Source organism: Triticum dicoccoides, chromosome 1A, assembly GCF_002162155.2.
Source record: "Triticum dicoccoides isolate Atlit2015 ecotype Zavitan chromosome 1A, WEW_v2.0, whole genome shotgun sequence".
Lineage (NCBI taxonomy): Eukaryota > Viridiplantae > Streptophyta > Magnoliopsida > Poales > Poaceae > Triticum > Triticum dicoccoides.
In genome coordinates this window covers 368,317,151-368,339,810 of record NC_041380.1, presented here as the reverse complement: position 1 = coordinate 368,339,810, position 22,660 = coordinate 368,317,151, and positions in this window count along the sequence as shown.

The window sequence follows — 22,660 nt, the reverse complement described above, 5'->3', positions numbered from 1 at the left end:
GATGGATGAAGAAATAAGGAGTGAAAAGAGCCTAAGCTTGGGGATGCCCATGTCACCCCAAGTTAATATTCAAGGAAAACCAAGCAACTAAGCTTGGGGATGCCCTGGAAGGCATCCCCTCTTTGTTCTAACAACCATCGGTAATTTTACTTGGAGCTATATTTTTATTCGTCACATATTGATGACCCACAAGTATAGGGATCTATCGTAGTCCTTTAGATAAGTAAGAGTGTCGAACCCAACGAGGAGCAGAAGGAAATGACAAGCGGTTTTCAGTAAGGTATTCTCTGCAAGCACTGAAATATATCAGTAACAGATAGTTTTGTGATAAGGTAATTTGTAACGGGTAACAAGTAACAAAATTAAATAAGGTGCAGCAAGATGGCCCAATCCTTTTCGTAGCAAAGGACAAGCCTGGACAAACTCTTATATAAAGGAAAGCGGTCCCGAGGACACATGGGAATTATCGTCAAGCTAGTTTTCATCACGCTCATATGATTCGCGCTCGTTACTTTGATAATTTGATATGTGGGTGGACCGGTGGTTGGGTACTGCCCTTCCTTGGACAGGCATCCCACTTATGATTAACCCCTCTTGCAAGCATCCGCAACTACAAAACAAGTATTAAGGTAAACCTAACCATAGCATGAAACATATGGATCCAAATCAGCCCCTTACGAAGCAACGCATAACCTAGGGTTTAAGCTTCTCTCACTCTAGCAACCCATCATCTACTTATAACTTCCCAATTCCTTCCCCTAGGCCCAAACAATAGTGAAGTGTCATGTAGTCGACGTTCACATGACACCACTAGAGGAAAGATAACATACATCTCATCAAAATATCGAACGAATACCAAATTCACATGACTACTTATAGCAAGACTTCTCCCATGTCCTCAGGAACAAACATAACTACTCACAAATCATATTCATGTTCATAATCAGAGGGGTATTAATATGCATAAAGAATCTGAACATATGATCTTCCACCAAGAAAACCAACTAGCATCAACTACAAGGAGTAATCAACACTACTAGCAACCCACAGGTACCATTATGAGGTTTTGGGACAAAGATTGGACACAAGAGATGAACTAGGGGTTGAGATGAGATTGTCGGGGATATACCCCGCGGCGTAAACCGGCCGGAAGTATAACCCGGCCGGACTTGGCAGTTTACTTGAGACCCGACTGAGACTTGACGATTCACTGGTGACCCGTTTGGACCTGGCGGTTTATGATTCATTGGTAATCCGGCAGGCGGGTCAGAGGAGCGACAAGATCCGGTGGCCCAATGGGCGGTTCATGAAGGCCGGTTCATACTATGGTGGGCTGGTTTAAGAGGAAAGGCATGAAGAACATTTATCTTACAAGGAGTTAAGACCTGGACTTGTATCCGGTTTGTATTAGAGATAGACTAGTCCTAATACTAATAGGACTAGACATGTAACCCGCCCCTCCAACATATATAAGGAGGGGCAGGGCTCCCCAAAAGGGGCAAGATTCACAAGTTCCATGAGTTGGACAACTTAGGTTTAGACAATAGCTCTCGAGATAGAGCACTCTTGTAACCGTGGTCATCATCATCAATATCAATGAAGCAGGATGTAGGCTTTTACCTCCACAGTGAGGGGCCAAACCTGGGTAAAACATCGCGTGTCTCGTCCCGCTCAACCCCTCTCAAGCTACCACATAGATGCGTTGGCCTCGCGACTAAGTCCTGACACTAAGGACATCTGCCGTGACAATTCCACGATAGAGATGGTGCTGGTGAAGATGTTGAAGGAGATTGACCCCCTCCCGATGAGCGGATCGATGGTGATGACGATGGTCGTGATTTCCCCCTCCCGGAGGGATGTTTCCCCGGTAGAACAGCTCCGCCGGAGCCCTAGATTGGTTCCGCCAAGGTTCCGCCTTGTGGCGGCGGTGTTTCGTCCCGAAAGCTTGCTTATGATTTTTTCCAGGGCGGAAGACTCCATATAGCCAAAGATGGGCACCAGAGGCCTGCCAGGGGGCCCATGAGACAGGGGGCGCGCCCAGGGGGTAGGGCACGCCCCCACCCTCGTGGATGGTGGGTGGCCCCCCTCTGGTGCTTTCTTCGCCCAATATTTTTTATATAATCCAAAACTGACTTCCCTGGAGTTTCAGGACTTTTGGAGTTGTGCAGAATAGGTCTCTAATATTTGCTCCTTTTCCAACCCAGAATTCCAGCTGCCGGCATTCTCCCTCTTCGTGCAAACCTTGTAAAATAAGATAGAATATGCATAAGTATTGTGACATAATGTGTAATAGCAGCCCATAATGCAATAAATATCGATATAAAAGCATGATGCAAAATGGACGTATCAACTCCCCCAAGCTTATACCTCGCTTGTCCTCAAGCGGAAGCCGATATCGAAAAATATGTCCACATGTTTAGAGATAGGGTTGTCGATAAAATAAAATACGGACATTAGGGCATCATGATCATTCTTATAATAGCAATATATATATATATATATATATATATTGTCATACGATATGCTAAAGTAACAATTCATTCACAATTTCAAGTATGAATCAGAAACTTCATTGAAAACTAACAAACTATAATCTCAGTCATTGAAGCAATTGCAATTTATCATAACATCGGAAAGAGTCAATATAAGAGCTTTTCAGCAAGTCCACATACTCAACTATCATTTAGTCTTTCACAATTGCTAACACTCACACAATACTTATGAGTATGATGCTTTAATCAGACACAGAGAAAGATAGGGGCTTATAGTTTTGCCTCCCAACCTTTCACCTCAAGGGTAATGTCAACAATAATAGTTTATGAAAACCCACATCCAATTAGCTATATATATCAGGATCTTTCCAACACACAGTGTTTGCCAAAGGATAAAATGCAAAAAAGGAAAGGTGAAGATCACCATGACCTTGTATAAAGTATATGACAAAAATAAAGGATAGGCCCTTCGCAGAAGGAAGCAGAGGTTGTCATATGTTTTTATGGTTGGATGCACGAAATCTTAATGCAAAAGAACGTCACTTTATATTGCCACTTGTGATATGGACCTTTATTATGCAGTCTGTCGCTTTTTTTTCTTCCACATCACAAGATCGTATAAAGCTTATTTTCTCCACACTAATAAATCATACATATTTAGAGAGCAATTTTTATTGCTTGCAACAATGACAACTTACTCGAAGGATCTTGCTCAATCCATAGGTAGATATGGTGGACTCTCAAGGCAAAACTGGATTTGAGGATATTTGGAAGCACAAGTAGTATCTCTACTTGGTGCAAGGAATTTGGCTAGCATGAGGGGGAAAGGCAAGCTCAACATGTTGGATGATCCATGACAATATAATTTATTTCGGATGTAAGAAAACATAACCCATTACATTGTCTTCCTTGTCCAACATCGACTTTTTTAGCATGTCATATTTTAATGAGTGCTCACAATCATAAAATATGTCCAAGATAGTATATTTATATGTGAAAATCTCTCTTTCTTTATTACTTCCTATTAATTGCAACGATGATTAAAACTATGTTTGTCAACTCTCAACAACTTTTATTCATCATGCTCTTTATTTGTGAAGTCATTACTCTCCATAAGATCAATATGATCTCTTTATTTCTTTTTATTCTTTCTCTTTTTTCTCATGACCACAGCAAGATAGCAAAGCCCTTGACTCAACACTAATCTTTATTATATATAGCTCACGGACTCGATTACATAGAAGGATCATAAAGCAAAACTCAAAACTAGATCATACTAAAACTTTATTCTACTAGATCAAGATATAACCAAAAGGATTGAACTAAGAAAAATGGTAAAGATAAAAGTGCGATGGTGATACGATACCGGGGCACTCCCCCAAGCTTGGCAGTTTCCAAGGGGAGTGCCCATACCCAATACTCAATTCTCCTTTGGTGCTAGTGATGATGGAGTTGTTGATGATGTAGGCTTGTCGTCCATCTTCCAAAGCATAGGCTCACCATCATAGAAGGATGGTCGAGTCTCCGGGATCCTCAAATATGCAGCCAAACTCATCCTCTTGAATCTATATTCATACTCACAATTTTGGTTTTGCAGGTCATAGATCTGGGCTTGGAGGTGCTCGATTTTCTCGTGAAGCTTGAAGATGGTCTCCCCAATGTTCTTGGCATCCAGCTTGTGATTGTTGGTGAACTCCGTGATCATCATGTGGTTGGCGTCGAGTCAGCGTTCCACCATCCCCTGGCACTTGAAAACTTGTTGCTCCATTGCTTCGAGTCTTGTCTCCACGCTTCCGGTCCTCCTTGGTCCTCAATATCATGGATGTGCAGCACCCCTCACGCAACTCAATGGTTTGAGGGTGTTGCAGCACCTCCGCGAGGTAGGGGTTGATGACCCTCTCGAAAAACTTGTCCTTGGGGGCGCTTGAAGACGTCATGGTGATCTAGATCTGTCAGAAAACAGCTCGAAACAAAGACTGGAGATATTTGCGTGGTACGATGGTCAAAACCTTCACGAGATTATATAATGAATTTTTACCGACCAAAAGGAGTATCATGCAAGAAAACAGAGTCCGGAGGGCACACGAGCTGCCCACGAGGTAGGGGGAACGCCCAGGGGGTAGGGCGTGCCCTCCACCCTCGTGGACGCCTCGTGTCCTTTCCGGACTGCTTCTTATTTTTCCTATTTTCTTAAATATTCCAAAACAGAGAAAATTTGCTATTAGAACTGTTTTGGAGTCAGTTTATTTACCGCACCACATACCTCTTCCTTTTCGGAGGATGAAACGTTCTGGAAGGTGTCCCTTATATACTCCTTCGGGGTTACGGTTTCAATAACATTAGTTTCAACATTTATAGGATTACCTGAGATATAATGTTTGATTCTTTGACTGATCACCACCCTCGGATTTGTGCCTTCAAAGTTGTTTATTTTTATGGCACCGGAACGATAGACCTCCTCGATAACGTAAGGACCTTCCCATTTAGATAGGAGTTTTCCTGCAAAAAAAACTTAAACGAGAGTTGTATAACAATACATAATCACCTACATTAAACTCACGTTTTTGTATCCTTTTGTCATGCCATCTTTTAACTTTTTCCTTAAACAGTTTGACATTCTCATAGGCCTGGGTTCTCCATTCATCATGTGAGCTAATGTCAAATAGTCTCTTCTCACCGGCAAGTTTGAAATCATAATTGAGCTCTTTAATGGCCCAATATGCCTTATGTTCTAGTTCGACAGGTAAGTGACATGCTTTTCCATAAACCATTTTATATGGAGACATACCCATAGGATTTTTATATGCAGTTCTATAGGTCCATAATGCATCATCAAGTTTCTTGGACCAATTATTTCTAGAACAATATTTTGCAAAATTAATTTAAGCTTTCTATTACTCAGTTCTACTTGACCACTAGACTGCGGATTATGGAGATGCAATTCTATGATTAACATCATACTTATCAAGCATTTTACGAAAAGCACCATGAATAAAATGTGAACCACCATCAGTCATTAAGTATCTAGGGACTCCAAACCTCGGAAAAATAACTTCTTTAAGCATCTTAATAGAGGTGTTATGATCAGCACTACTAGTTGGAATAGCTTCTACCCACTTAGTAACGTAATCAACAGCAACTAAAATATGGGTATACCCATTAGAGGAAGGAAACGGTCCCATATAATCAAAGCCCCAAACATCAAATAGTTCAATAACAAGTGAATAATTCATAGGCATTTCTTGACGTCTACTAACATTAGCAATTCTTTGACATTCATCACAAGACGATACAAACTTACGGGCATCCCTGAAAATAGTAGGCCAATAAAAACCGGATTGCAATACCTTATGTGTAGTTCTATCTCCAGCATGGTGTCCTCCATAAGCCTCGGAGTGACACTTGCATAGGATCTGTTCCTGTTCATGCTCAGGTACACAACGTCTAATAACACCATATACTCCTTCTTTATAAAGGTGTGGGTCATCCCAAAAGTAATGTCTCAAATCATAGAAAAACTTTTTCTTTTGCTGGTATGTGAAACTAGGTGGTATAAATTTAGCAACAATGTAATTGGCATAATCGGCATACCATGGAGCAGTACGTGAAACATTTATGACAGCTATTTGTTCATCAGGAAAGCTATCATCTATAGGTAGTGGATCATCAAAAACATTCTCTAACCTAGACAAGTTGTCTGCAATGGGGTTCTTAGCTCCCTTTCTATCAATAATATGCAAATCAAATTCTCGTAGTAGGAGAACCCGTCTAATAAGTCTAGTTTTAGCATCTTTCTTTTCCATAAGATATTTAATAGCAACATGATCAGTGTGAACAGTTCCTTTAGAATCAACAATATAAGGTCTGAACTTATCATAAGCAAATACAACTGCTAACAATTCTTTTTCAGTAGTAGCATAATTTCTCTGGGCACTGTCTAGAGTTTTACTAGCATATTGGATAACATTTAATTTCTTATCAACTCTTTGTCCTAACACATCACCTACAACATAATCACTAGCATCACACATAATTTCAAAGGGTAAATTCCAATCAGGAGGCTGAACAATAGGTGCAGAAATCAAGGCTTTCTTAAGTATTTGATATAGGGTAGGAACCCTAGGGGCCGATCTTTCATGAAAGGAGCGGATCCCGTGAAGAAAACGAAGAACACAAGGGAGAAAATTAGGGGAAACACAAGGGAACACACGAGAGAAACACTAAACCAACAAGAAATAGTCACGCATATGCTAGATCCTCGAGTACATAAGAGATCACATGATCCACGGACAACTAAGGACGATACAAAGGTAGCCGGTCTTCTCCGTGGGGAGGTCTTGAATCCACGAGGGGATCTTCCCTTAGAGGGGTCTTGAATCCAAAGGGATCTTCTCCGAAGAGGGGTCGCAGTCTCTCTCGTGGAGTAGATCCAATGTGGATGAGCAATGCTCTATCTCTAAATATGAGCTAAACCAATGCTAACCCTAGATAGGATGAATAGGAGGTCTATTTATTGTCTTAGTGCAAAGGGGGACGGAGTGAGGAGGTACATGGGCCTCGGGCCCGAATCCTGTGCACAGACAGGTATCGGACGTCCGCTGGGGACCGGTCGTCCGGCGGCTCATGGGCGGCCGGACGTCCAGTAAGCGCCGGTCGTCCGCTCATTCTGGCTTGAATGCTGGTGTAGGGGATTTCCGGCCGTGGTCGGTCGTCCGGTGGCGTTGGATGTCCGCTCGCTTGGCTCGGGTGCAGGGGCATCGGTCGTCTGGTCCGGGCCGGACATCCGCTCGCTAGGGTTCGGCTGGAGCTTCAGGCTCCGGACGTCCGGTCCTGACCGGTCGTCCGGTGGCTGGGACTTCTTCTGTAGCTCCACTTCTTCTCCGTCTTCACGTCCAGCTTCCTCTTTTGATTCTCCTTGCTCCTTGGCTTCTTCATGGCCAACTCCTTGATACCTGAGTATGCACAATGTCTCCATTTGAGGTAGTAGCCATGTCTCATGTGCATCGAAGTGGAAATGTGAGAGGAGAGATGTCACCTCGGTTTCAAGATCTCTTGCACATGCTCGTGTCATGGGTCCGCTAGGCACTTGGTGAGACGATGGTAGGTCCATGGGGATGACCTTGGGATGCTCCGCATCATCTCACCTTCCTTGGGGAAGATCCGTCCTCAGATCAAATTCTTCATCACCATGGTAGGGAGAGAGATCTTTGATGTTGAAGATGTCGCTCACAGAGTACTTGTCGCGTGGAATGTCGATCTTGTATGCGTTGCTGTTGGACCGTGCAAGCACCTTGAAGGGTCCATCCGCTCGTGGTCGAAGTTTGGACTTGCGTTCTTGGGTAAAGCGGTCCTTGCGAAGGTGTATCCACACAAGATCTCCAATGTGGAATACCATAGGGTGCTTGTTGATGTTGAGCTTGGTCGCAAGTCGTTGTACTTGGCACTCGATGGTATGCCTTGTATATTCATGCACCTTATTGAGATGATTCACACATGCACTTGCGTCCAAATTGATGTGCTCTTGTAGTGGTAGAGGAAGAATGTCCAATGGTGACAATGGGTTGAATCCATAGACGACCTCGAAGGGGGACTTGCCGGTTGTTGAGTGGTTTGCGCGGTTGTAGGCAAACTCGGCGATAGGTAGACACTCCTCCCACTCCTTGATGTTCTTCTTGATGAGTACTCGAAGTAGAGTAGAGAGTGTGTGGTTGGTCACCTCCGTTTGGCCATCATTTTGCGGGTGATACGCCTTGGAGAAGAGTAGCTTGATTCCGAGCTTGGCGCATAGGGTCTTCCAAAAGTAGCTTAGGAACTTGACGTCGCGGTCTGAGACGATCGTCTTTGGCACTCCATGTAGATGCAATATTTCCCTACAAAATAGATTGGCAACATGTGAAGCATCGTCTATCTTGTTGCATGGTATGAAGTGTGCCATCTTAGAGAATTGGTCCACAATGAGAAATACCGAATCTTTTCCATTTCTAGTCCTAGGCAATCCAAGTACAAAATCCATGCTAATATCTTCCCATGGTTGATATGGAATTGGGAGAGGCATGTAAAGGCCATGGGATTGAGCTTTAGACTTAGCTTTGAGACATGTAGAGCATCGGTTGGTGAAGCGATTGACGTCGCGAAACATCTTGGGCCAAAAATAGTTCTTGGAGAGCGTGGCAAATGTCTTGTCGCATCCAAAATGTCCCATTAAGCCTCCTCCATGAGATTCCTGTAAAAGCAACAAATGAAGAGAATACTCAGGGATGCAAAGCTTGCTAGCTCTCATAAGATATCCATCTTTGATGTAATAGCGTTCCCAAGATGAAGGCGTCAAACATTTGGCATAAGGAGTAGCAAAAGTAGGATCATGCTCATACAAGTCTTGTATATGCTCAAAGCCAATGACATACAATTCAAGTTGAGTACCAAGCATGCATATGCGGGAAAGGGCATCCGCCACAATATTTTCCTTACCTTTAATGTACTTGATGACATAAGGAAAAGACTCAATAAATTCACTCCATTTAGCATGATGCTTGTTCAACTTGGTTTGGCCCTTAAGATACTTGAGTGTTTCATGATCGGTATGAATGATAAATTCATGAGGGCGAAGATAGTGTTCCCATTCATGAAAAACGCGCACTAAAGCATAGAGCTCTTTGTCATAGATGGGGTAATTGAGTTGCGCTCCAAAAAGTTTCTCACTAATGCAATCTATGGGCGCTTCTCTTGCGTTAACACACCTCATATGCCATTACTGAAGGAAATATGCCCTAGAGGCAATAATAAAGTTATTATTTATTTCCTTATTTCATGATAAATGTTTATTATTCATGCTAGAATTGTATTAACCGGAAACATAATACATGTGTGAATACATAGACAAACAAAGTGTCACTAGTATGCCTCTACTTGACTAGCTCGTTAATCAAAGATGGTTATGTTTCCTAACCATAGACAAAGAGTTGTTATTTGATTAACGGGATCACATCATCAGGAGAATGATGTGATTGACTTGACCCATTCCATTAGCTTAGCACTCGATCGTTTAGTATGTTGCTATTGCTTTCTTCATGACTTATACATGTTCCTATGACTGAGATTATGCAACTCCCGTTTACCGGAGGAACACTTTGTGTGCTACCAAATGTCACAACGTAACTGGGTGATTATAAAGGAGCTCTACAGGTGTCTCCAAAGGTACATGTTGGGTTGGCGTATTTCGAGATTAGGATTTGTCACTCCGATTGTCAGAGAGGTATCTCTGGGCCCTCTCGTAATGCACATCACATAAGCCTTGCAAGCATTGCAACTATGAGTTAGTTGCGAGATGATGTATTACGAAACGAGTAAAGAGACTTGCCGGTAACGAGATTGAACTAGGTATTGAGATACCAACGATCGAATCTCGGGCAAGTAACATACCGATGACAAAGGGAACAACGTATGTTGTTATGTGGTCTGACCGATAAAGATCTTCGTAGAATATGTGGGAGCCAATATGAGCATCCGGGTTCCGCTATTGGTTATTGACCAGAGACGTGTCTCGGTCATGTCTACATTGTTCTCGAACCCGTAGGGTCCGCACACTTAAGGTTTCGATGATAGTTATATTATGAGTTTATGAGTTTTGATGTACCGAAGGAGTTCGGAGTCCCGGATGAGATCGGGGACATGACGAGGAGTCTCGAAATGGCCGAGACGTAAAGATCGATATATTGGACGACTATATTCGGACATCGGAAAGGTTCCGAGTGGTTCGGGTATTTTTCGGAGTACCAGGGAGTCACGGGAATACGGGAGAAAAAGTATATGGGCCTTATTGGGCTTTAGGGGAGAGGGAGAGGCAGGCCGCGCACACCCCCAAGGCCTAGTCCGAATTGGACTAGGGGGAGGGGCTGCGCCCCCTCCTTCCTTCTCTTCCCTCTTCCCCTTCCTTGTCTCCTACTCCTACTACATGGAAGGACTCCTAGTTGGACTAGGAAAGGGGGAATCCTACTCCCGGTGGGAGTAGGACTCCCCTAGAGCGCGCCATAGAGAGGGCCGGCCCTCCCCTCCTCCACTCCTTTATATACGGGGGCAGGGGGCACCCCATAGACACACAAGTTGATCCACGTGATCGTTTTCTTAGCCGAGTGCGGTGCCCCTTCCACCATAATCCTCGATAATATTGTAGCGGTGCTTAGGCAAAGCCCTGCGATGGTAGAACATCAAGATCGTCACCACGCCGTCGTGCTGACGGAACTCTTCCCCGACACTTTGCTGGATCGGAGTCCGGGGATCGTCATCGAGCTGAACGTGTGCTAAAACTCGGAGGTGCCGTAGTTTCGGTGCTTGATCGGTCGGGCCGTGAAGACGTACGACTACATCAACCGCGTTGTGCTAACGCTTCCGCTTTCGGTCTACGAGGGTACGTAGACAACACTCTCCCCTCTCGTTGCTATGCATCACCATGATCTTGCGTGTGCGTAGGAAATTTTTGAAATTACTACGTTCCCCAACAGTGGCATCAGAGCCTAGGTTTTATGTGTTGATGTTATATGCACGAGTAGAACACAAGTGAGTTGTGGGCGATATAAGTCATACAGCTTACCAGCATGTCATACTTTGGTTCGACAGTATTGTTGGATGAAGCGGCCCGGACCGACATTACGCGTACGCTTACGCGAGACCGGTTCCCCCGACGTGCTTTGCACAAAGGTGGCTAGCGGGTGACAGTTTCTCCGACTTTAGTTGAACCGAGTGTGGCTACGCCCAGTCCTTGCGAAGGTTAAAACAGCACCAACTTGACAAACTATCGTTGTGGTTTTGATGCGTAGGTAAGATTGGTTCTTGCTTAAGCCCGTAGCAGCCACGTAAAACTTGCAACAACAAAGTAGAGGACGTCTAACTTGTTTTTGCAGGGCATGTTGTGATGTGATATGGTCAAGACATGATGCTAAATTTTATTGTATGAGATGATCATGTTTTGTAACCAAGTTATCGGCAACTGGCAGGAGCCATATGGTTGTCGCTTTATTGTATGCAATGCAATTGCGCTGTAATGCTTTACTTTATCACTAAGCGGTAGCGATAGTCGTGGAAGCATAAGATTGGCGAGACGACAATGATGCTACGATGGTGATCAAGGTGTCGCGCCGGTGACGATGGTGATCATGACGATGCTTCGAAGATGGAGATCATAAGCACAAGATGATGATGGCCATATCATATCACTTATATTGATTGCATGTGATGTTTATCTTTTATGCATCTTATCTTGCTTTGATTGACGGTAGAATTTTAAGATGATCTCTCAATATTTATCAAGAAGTGTTCTCCCTGAGTATGCACCGTTGCGAAAGTTCTTCGTGCTGAGACACCACGTGATGATCGGGTGTGATAGGCTCTACATTCAAATACAACGGGTGCAAAACAGTTGCACACGCGGAATACTCAGGTTATACTTGACGAGCCAAGCATATACAGATATGGCCTCGGAACACGGAGACCGAAAGCTCGAGCGTGAATCATATAGTAGATATGATCAACATAGTGATGTTCACCAATGAAACTACTCCATCTCACGTGATGATCGGACATGGTTTAGTTGATTTGGATCACGTAATCACTTAGAGGATTAGAGGGATGCCTATCTAAGTGGGAGTTCTGAAGTAATATGATTAATTGAACTTAAATTTATCATGAACTTAGTCCTGGTAGTATTTTGCAAATTATGTTGTAGATCAATAGCTCGCGTTGTTGCTTCCCTGTGTTTATTTTGATATGTTCCTAGAGAAAATTGTGTTGAAAGATGTTAGTAGCAATGATGCGGATTGGATCCGTGATCTGAGGTTTATCCTCATTGCTACACAGAAGAATTATGTCCTTGATGCACCGCTAGGTGACAGACCTATTGCAGGAGCAGATGCAGACGTTATGAACGTTTGGCTAGCTCAATATGATGACTACTTGATAGTTTAGTGCACCATGCTTAATGGCTTAGAATCGGGACTTCAAAGACGTTTTGAACGTCATGGACCATATGAGATGTTCGAGGAGTTGAAGTTAATATTTCAAGCAAATACCCGAGTTGAGAGATATGAAGTCTCCAACAAGTTCTATAGCTAAAAGATTGAGGAGAATCGCTCAACTAGTGAGCATGTGCTCAGATTGTCTGGGTACTACAATCGCTTGAATCAAGTGGGAGTTAATCTTCCAGATAAGATAGTGATTGACAGAATTCTCTAGTCACCATCACCAAGTTAGTAGAACTTCATGATGAACTATAGTATGCAAGGGATGACGAAAACGATTCCCAAGCTCTTCATGATGAAATCGATGAAGGTAGAAATCAAGAAAGAGCATCAAGTGTTGATGGTTGACAAGATCACTAGTTTCAAGAAAAGGGCAAAGAAAAAAAGGGGAACTTCAAGAAGAACAGCAAGCAAGTTGCTGCTCAAGTGAAGAAGCCCAAGTCTGGTCCTAAGCCCGAGACTAAGTGCTTCTACTGCAAAGAGACTGGCCACTGGAAGCGGAACTACCCCAAGTGATTGGCGGATAAGAAGGATGGCAAAGTGAACATAAGTATATTTGATATACATATTATTGATGTGTACTTTACTAGTGTTTATAGCAACCCCTCAGTATTTGATACTAGTTCAGTTGCTAAGATTAGTAACTCGAAATGGGAGTTGCAGAATAAACAGAGACTAGTTAAGGGTGAAGTGACGATGTGTATTGGAAGTGGTTCCAAGATTGATATGATCATCATCGCACACTCCCTATACTTTCGGGATTAATGTTGAACCTAAATAAGTGTTATTTGGTGTTTGCGTTGAGCATAAATATGATTTGATCATGTTTATTGTAATACGGTTATTCATTTAAGTAAGAGAATAAATTGTTGTTCTGTTTACATGAATAAAACCTCATATGGTTACACACCACATGAAAATAGTTCATTGGATCTCGATCGTAGTGATACACATAATCATAATATTGAAACCAAAAGATGCAAAGTTAATAATGATAGTGCAACTTATTTGTGGCACTGCCATTTAGGTCATATTGGTGTAAAGCGCATGAAGAAACTCCATACTGATGGGCTTTTGGAATCACTTGATTATGAACAGTTGATGCTTGCGAACCATGCCTCATGGGCAAGATGACCAAGACTCCGTTCTTCGGAACAATGGAGCGAGCAACAGATTTGTTGGAAATCATACATACTGATGTATGTGGTCCGATGAATATTGAGGCTCGCGACAGGTATCATTATTTTCTAATCTTCACAGATGATTTGAGCAGATATGAGTACATCTACTTGATGAAACATAAGTCTGAAACATTTGAAAAGTTCAAATAATTTCAGGGTGAAGTGGAAAATCATCGTGACAAGAAAAGAAAAGGTTTCTACGATCTGATCGCGGAGACAAATATTTGAGTTACGAGTTTGGTCTTTAATTAAAACATTGTGGAATAGTTTCACAAACTCATGCCACCTAGAAAACCACAGCATAATGGTGTGTCCGATCGTCATAACCGTACTTTATTGGATATAGTGCAATCTATGATGTACCTTACCGATCTACCACTATCGTTTTGGGGTTATGCATTAGAGACATCTGCATTCACTTTAAAAGGGCATCATCTAAATCCGTTGAGACGACACAATCTGAATTATGGTTTGGCAAGAAACCAAAGTTGTCGTTTCTTAAAGTTTTGGGTTGTGATGCTTATGTGAAAAAGTTCCATCCTGATAAGCTCAAAACCAAATCGGAGAAATATGTCTTCATAGGATACCCAAAGGAGACTGTTGGGTACACCTTCTATCACAGATCCGAAGGCAAGACATTCGTTGCTAAGAATGGATCCTTTCTAGAGAAGGAGTTTCTCTCGAAAGAAGTGAGTGGGAGGAAAGTAGAAAACTTGATAAGGTAATTGTACCTTCTCCCTTATTGGAAAGTAGTTCATCACAGAAATCTATTCTTGTGACTACTACACCAATTAGTGAGGAAGCTAATGATGATGATCATGTAACTTCAGATCAAGTTACTACCGAATCTTGTAGGTAAACCAGAGTGAGATCCGCACCAGAGTGGTACAGTAATCCTGTTCTGGACGTCATGTTACTAGACCATGACGAACTTGCGAACTATGAGGAAGAGATGATGAGCCCAGATTCCGCGAAATGGTTTGAGGCCATGAAATCTGAGATATGATCCATGTATGAGACCAAAGTATGGACTTTGATGGATTTGCCCGATGATCGGCAAGCCATAGAAAATAAATGGATCTTCAAGAGGAAGACAGACGCTGATAGTAGTGTTACTATCTACAAAGCTAGACTTGTCGAAAATGGTTTTTGACAAAGTTCAAGGTGTTGACTACGATGAAATTTTCTCACTCGTAGCGATGCTTAAGTCCATCCAAATCATGTTAGCAATTGCCGCATTTTTATGAAATCTGGCAAATGGATAAACAAAACTACATTCCTTAATGGATTTAAAGAAGAGTTGTATATGATGCAACCAGAAGGTTTTGTCAATCCTAAAGGTGCTAACAAAATATGCAAGCTCCGGCGATCCATCTATGGACTGGTGCAAGCATCTCGGAGTTGGAATATACGCTTTGATAAGTTGATCAAAGCATATAGTTTTATACAGACATGCGGTGAAGCCTGTATTTACAAGAAAGTGAGTGGGAGCACTACAGCATTTCTGATAAGTGTATGTGTATGACATATTGTTGATCGGAAATAATGTAGAATTATTCTGCAAGGCATAAAGGAGTGTTTGAAAGGATTTTTTTCAAAGAAAACCTCGGTGAAGCTGCTTACATATTGAGCATCAAGATCTATAGAGATAGATCAAGACGCTTGATAAGCTTTTTTTTCAATGAGTACATACCTTGACAAGATTTTGAAGTAGTTCAAAATGGAACAGTCAAAGAAAGAATTCTTGCCTGTGTTACAAGGTGTGAAATTGAGTAAGACTCAAAGCCCGACCATGGCAGAAAATAGAATGAGAATGAAAGTCATTCCCTATGCCTTGGCCATAGGTTCTATAAAGTATGCCATGCTGTGTACCAGACCTATTGTACACCGTACACTAATTTTGTCAAGGGAGTACAATAGTGATCTAGAAGTAGATCACTGGACAGCGGTCATAATTATCCTTAGTGGAATAAGGATATGTTTCTCGATTATGGAGGTGACAAAAGGTTCGTCGTAAAAGGGTTACGTCGATACAAGTTTTGGCACTAATCCGGATGACTCTTAGTCTTCATCTGGATACATATTGAAAGTGGGAGCAATTAGCTAAAGTAGCTCCATGCAGAGCATTGTAGACATAGAAAATTGCAAAATACTTATGGATCTGAATATGGCAGACCCATTGACTAAACTTCTCTCACAGGCAAAACATGATCACACCTTAGTACTCTTTGGGTGTTAATCACATAGCAATGTGAACTAGATTACTGACTCTAGTAAACCGTTTGGGTTTTGGTCACATATCGATGTCAACTATGGGTGTTAACCACATAAAGATGTGAACTATTGATGTTAGATCACATGGCGATGTGAACTAGATTATTGACTCTAGTGCAAGTGGGAGACTGAAGGAAATATGCACTAGAGGCAATAATAAAGTTATTATTTATTTCCTTATTTCATGATAAATGTTTATTATTCATGCTAGAATTGTATTAACCGGAAACATAATACATGTGTGAATACATAGACAAACAGAGTGTCACTAGTATGCCTCTACTTCACTAGCTCGTTAATCAAAGATGGTTATGTTTCCTAACCATAGACAAAGAGTTGTTATTTGATTAACGGGATCACATCATTAGGAGAATGATGTGATTGACTTGACCCATTCCGTTAGCTTAGCACTCGATCGTTTAGTATGTTGCTATTGCTTTCTTCATGACTTATACATGTTCCTATGACTATGCGATTATGCAACTCCCCTTTATCGGAGGAACACTTTGTGTACTACCAAACGTCACAACATAACTGGGTGATTATAGAGGAGCTCTATAGGTATCTCCAAAGGTACATGTTGGGTTGGCGTATTTCGAGATTAGGATTTGTCACTCCGATTGTCGGAGAGGTATCTCTGGGCCCTCTCAGTAATGCACATCACATAAGCCTTGCAAGCATTGCAACTAATGAGTTAGTTGCGAGATGATGTATTACGAAACGAGTAAAGAGACTTGCCGGTAACGAGATTGAACTAGGTATTGAGATACCAACGATCGAATCTCGGGCAAGTAACATACCGATGACAAAGGGAACAACGTATGTTGTTATGCGGTCCGACCGATAAAGATCTTCGTAGAATATGTGGGAGCCAATATGAGCATCTAGGTTCCGCTATTGGTTATTGACCGGAGACGTGTCTCGGTCATGTCTACATTGTTCTCGAACCCGTAGGGTCCGCACGCTTAAGGTTTCGATGACAGTTATATTATGAGTTTATGAGTTTTGATGTACCGAAGGAGTTCGGAGTCCCGGATGAGATCGGGGACATGACGAGGAGTCTCTAAATGGTCGAGACGTAAAGATCGATATATTGGACGACTATATTCGGACATCGGAAAGGTTCCGAGTGGTTCGGGTATTTTTCGGAGTACCGGGGAGTTATGGGAATACGGGAGAAGAAGTATATGGGCCTTATTGGGCTTTAGGGGAGAGGGAGAGGCAGGCCGCCCCCCCCCCAAGGCCTAGTCCGAATTGGACTAGGGGGAGGGGCTGCGTCCCCTCCTTCCTTCTCTTCCCTCTTCCCCTTCCTTGTCTCCTACTCCTACTACATGGAAGGACTCCTAGTTGGACTAGGAAAGGGGGAATCCTACTCCCGGTGGGAGTAGGACTCCCCTAGGGCGCGCCATAGAGAGGGCCGGCCCTCCCCTCCTCCACTCCTTTATATATGGGGGCAGGGGGCACCCATAGACACACAAGTTGATCCACGTGATCGTTTTCTTAGCCGTGTGCGGTGCCCCTTCCACCATAATCCTCGATAATATTGTAGCGGTGCTTAGGCGAAGCCCTGCGACGGTAGAACATCAAGATCGTCACCATGTCGTCGTGCTGACGGAACTCTTTCCCGACACTTTGCTGGATCAGAGTCCGGGGATCGTCATCGAGCTGAACGTGTGCTAAAACTCGAAGGTGCCGTAGTTTCGGTGCTTGATCGGTCGGGCCGTGAAGACGTACGACTACATCAACCGCGTTGTGCTAACGCTTCCGCTTTCGGTCTACGAGGGTACGTAGACAACATTCTCCCCTCTTGTTGCTATGCATCACCATGATCTTGCGTGTGCGTAGGAAATTTTTGAAATTACTACGTTCCCCAACAATTACCACTAGCATCGCAATGAATCTCAGGGCTTGTCAAAGTTGGGTAATGCAAGCACGGGAGCATGAGTAAGCAAATTCTTAAGCTCATTGAAAGTGGTATCTTGGTATGGTCACCAAACAAAAGGCACATTATTCTTGCTCAAAGCATGCAAAGGAGAAGCAACGGTGCTAAAATGTTTCACAAAGCGACGATAGAAACCCACAAGGCTAAGAAAGCTACGCACTTGTTGTAAGTTGGTTGGTTGGGGCCAAGTCTTAATAGCATTGATCTTGGACTCATCTACATGAACACCCTTAGAAGAAACAACAAAACCCAAGAAAACAAGCTTATCAATGCCAAAAAGGCATATCTCCATATTAGCATAGAGACGCTCTTTTCGAAGAGTTTGTAAAACGGTTCGAACACGGGTGACATGATCGTGAAAAGATTTGCTATAAACAAGAATATCATCGAAGTAGACCACAACAAACACACCAATGTAAGGGTGAAAGACATGATTCATAAGACGCATAAAAGTACCCGGAGCTTCTGATAGACCCATAGGCATGACTAACCACTCATACAACCCAAACTTGGTTTTGAAAGCGGTTTTCCATTCATCACCCTCTTGTATGCGGATTTGATAGTAACCACTCTTAAGATTAATTTTGGAAAATATAGTGGCACCACTAAGTTCATCAAGCATATCGTCAAGGCGTGGAATGGGATACCTATAATGAACGGTGATAGCATTGATGGGTCTACAATCGGAGCACATGCGAAAGCTACCGTCTCATTTTGGCACAAGAATGACCGGTACGACACAAGTGCTCAAACTCTCACGCACATGTCCATGGTCTATGAGATGCTTTACTTGCCTTTGTATTTCTTTGGTTTCTTCGGGGTTGACGCAGTAGGGAGCTTTGTTCGGAAGAGGTGCTCCGGGGATGAGGTCGATGCGGTGCTCGATGCCTCGTAGTGGAGGTAGTCCCAGAGGAAGCTCGTCGGCGAAAACATCTTGAAATTCCTGCAAAAGAGAAGACAACACTAAAGGCAGAGCATGAGAGGTGTTAGCGTTTGGTGCATTGTCCTTGCACAAAAGGACATAGTGTAGGACACTAGATGGGTTCTCACATACTCCTCTTATCTCACTTTTGGTGGCAAATAGGACTAAGTTTTTCTTTTCACTCATCGTGGAGGCGCTCGATTTGGGCTTGTGGCGCTCACTCTCTTTTTGGTGGCTCGCTCTCTCACTATTATCTCCACGATGGGTGGCTTGCTTGTTGGCGATCACTTGGCTTGGAGACATGAGGCGAAGTACGTACTCCTTTCCTTTCATCTTGAAGATGTAGTGGTCGTTCGGCCATTGTGGATGACACCTCTATCAAATTGCCATGGGCGTCCAAGAAGAAGGTGACAAACGATCATTGGAATGACGTCACACTCCAAAGTGTATTCATAAGCGCCAATTTTGAAGGAGACTTGTACTCGATGCTCGACTTGGATAGTGCCGGGGTCGCTAAGCCATTAAACTTTGTAAGGATGTGGCTGCTTCATCTTGGGCAATTGGAGCTTGGAGCAAAGTTCTTCACTTGCGAGGTTATGACAACTCCCTCCACCGATGATGACCTTGACGGATCGTCCATTGATGTCGGCCTTGGTATGAAAGATGTGGCATCATTGGTCTTCTTCTTGGTGATGTTGGAGAGTCAAGACCTTGCAGACAATAAGAGCGGGACTTGAATCTTCATCGCAAAAGACTTGTTCTTCTTTATTGTTCACTTGCCGGTGCATGGCGACTTGCTCGAGGGCGTCCATTTCTCCTTCACTCATTGAGTCGTAAGTGCCGTCGTCGTTGAGGATCATGGTCCGCTTGTTGGTGCACTCATATGACTTGTGGCCTCGGCCTCCACATGTGAAGCATTTGAAGGAACTTGTCTTAACGGACACATCGATGGGGGTTGATGATGAGGAAGCTCTCAGCTTGAAGTTGTTTGTAGTAGGAGGATGACTTGGAGTTGACGAAGATTTCTTATAACTTGACTTGTCGATGTTGCTTGTAGAAGGCTTGGTAGACAGTGTTGGAGTCGTTGAAGCTTGGGTGTTGGAGAAGCCGTAAGACTTGGATGAGAACTTGGCATACTTGTAATCATCTTGCACTTGGCGTTCCGCTTTGGTAGCTTGATGCACTAGCTCGATGAGATTCGAGTATGGTTGGAAGTCGACGATCTTCTTGATAGGATGATTGAGTCCATTCAAGAAACGTTCCATTGTTTGCTCATCATCTTCCGTGACATTGGCTCTTATCATGGCAATCTCCATCTCCTTGTAGAACTCTTCAACACTCTTGGTTCCTTGCTTGAGAAGTTGAAGCTTCTTGAAGAGGTCGTGGTTGTAGTAGGTAGGCATGAAGCATGCTCTCATGACATCCTTCATTTGCGCCCAAGTAGTGATGGGTGGTTCTCCTCTTGCCTCGTGGCGCTCGATAACTTGTTCCCACCAAATGAGGACATAGTCTTGGAACTCAAGGGATGCCATCGTGATCTTCTTCTCTTCATCGTAGTTGTGCAAGCGAAAGATTTTGTCGACCTTCAATGCCCATGAAAGGTACTCTTCGGGATCGTTGCTGCCATTGAACTTGGGCATGGTGAATTTTAGCTTGCCGTAGCATTGCTCTTCATTGTGTTGGGGTCAGGGATAATGACGTCCATGTTGTTGATGATTGTCAAGCTCGTGTTGCTCTTGGCAAGGAGGGTTGTCGAACTCATGTTTCTCTTGTCGTGGATGATTTCCGTTGTCTTCATGCTCTTGGTGAACTTGTGGAGGAGCTTGTCGAGCTCGAGGAGGAACTTGAGGAACTTGACGATGCATGCGAGCTTGAAATCTTCGTTCGTGAGCTTCTTCGTGAAGTGCTTCTTCATGTTCACGAGCTTGTCGGCCTCGGTTGGCTATGGCTCGACTTGAATCTTGGAGGGCTTGTTGTGCCTCAAGTGCTTGAGCATCTTGCAATTGTTTCTCTTGACATTGTGCCTCGGCATCTTATGCTTCTTGGTGTAGACGCGCTCGCTCTTCCTCTTCATGTTGGCGTTGTCGTTGCCGTTCTCATGCTAGCACAAAAGTCGCTTCGGTGTCGCATAGAGGATTGAGCTTGCTTGACGATCATTGCGCGCGGCTCGTCAAAGAGTGTTCAAAGTCGGTGTACTTGAGCCGGAGAGGGTGAAGTCAGAATGTCGACTTGAGCGGCTCCGTCTTGATGAGGACGAAGTGGAAGAAGAGCGATTGATCAACAAAGCCGAATCTCATCCATTCTTGCGTCGTTCTCTTGCTTGTGATCGTCGAGCTTGTGGTTGAAGTAGTCCCTTGTACGTTGCTCGGAGAGTCGCAAGTCAGTGGCGAGGTTGTCGATGCGTTCACTCATTGCTTGTTGCTCTTGATGCAAAGCACGTTGTGCACCAAAGAGGTGGCTCTTGGTGACGTAGGAGTTAATGTCGTTGTTGTGCTCAATGAAGAGTGGGTTGGTAGAAGTACTAGGCCTATCCATCATTCCAAGAGAAAAATGTGAGTGGTAGAAAGAGAAGAACAAATACCAAATGTACCTTAACCGAAGTTGAAGGTGGATCAATGATCACTCCAATGTGGACAAGGAAATAGCACAATTGGTACCAATTCTTCTCGGTTTCTCACACCTACACAAGTAAAAGCTTATGGTGGAGCTTGGTTAGGATGGTGGCACAAAATTTAATGCAATTGTAGGTGAGCTTCAATAATGTTGGAAAAGATTCGCAAGTTCGCAATGCAACAAGTAGACCAAGCAATATAAGGTACACGGAAACACACACGCAAAAGATAAGTGGGGTCGTGCAACCAAGGATGAGCCAAAATGTGGAATCCACAAAAATTCTCTTGTTGCACAACACTAGGGAGACGCTAGCACGATTGCATAATAGGCGGATACAAGACTTGTGCACAACCTACTAAGCAAAATGCAACGACTTCTATCCCAAGTATGCTCTATGTATGGTGTTTCTATGATATGATCCAAGACGATCTAGTATGACAATCTTAATGTTGTATGATGATATGGTTCTTGCTTAAAAGCTCTTTGCTTATCTTTCCCTTTTGATTAAAAGCTTGTTTGGCTCTTTGTTGTTTGAGCTCTTTTCTCATGCAATGCTTCACGAACCAAGATAGCAATTGTGTATGTAATGACAACCTTGTGACACAAGAGATGATACCAAGATATGCAACAATGATGTATGTATGCTATGGGAAGTATGATCACTAATGTGCACAAGTCTCGTTGCCGGCAATACTCAAAGGCTAGTCTCGATGGGTAAGCAACGCAAAGGAATAAGGCTATGATGTCTATCAATGTAATGGCAAGAATGATATGTGCAATACCAAGACGAGGCTACCGTTCTTGCTTACGATATGGTGTCAAAATGGTGGCACGAATACCAAGATGTAGTCGAGGTGGTCGTTGTTGATGACGCGTCCGTGGCGAAGATGAGCGGTGGTGGTGTTGATGTCGAACCGTACCTAGATAGCCGAAACACAAAAGGACATGGAACCGCAACTCAAATTCTCAAAGCTCGAAGTGGCAACACGTGTCAGAGTGCGAAACAGGTAAGCAATGGTGGTGGTATGCGGAAGTGGTGATGGCGTATAGGTGGTAGGAGTGCGTATACGGAAATGTGGGACGGCGGTGGTGACTGAACTGAAAAAAATTCAGTTTCGTCAGGGAACTCCGGACATCCGGTGGTGAGCGGTCGTCCGGTCGTCGGATGTCCGGTGGCGAGCGGACGTCCGGTGCCTGGGCGATTCGCGGGCACGGGATGAACTGGC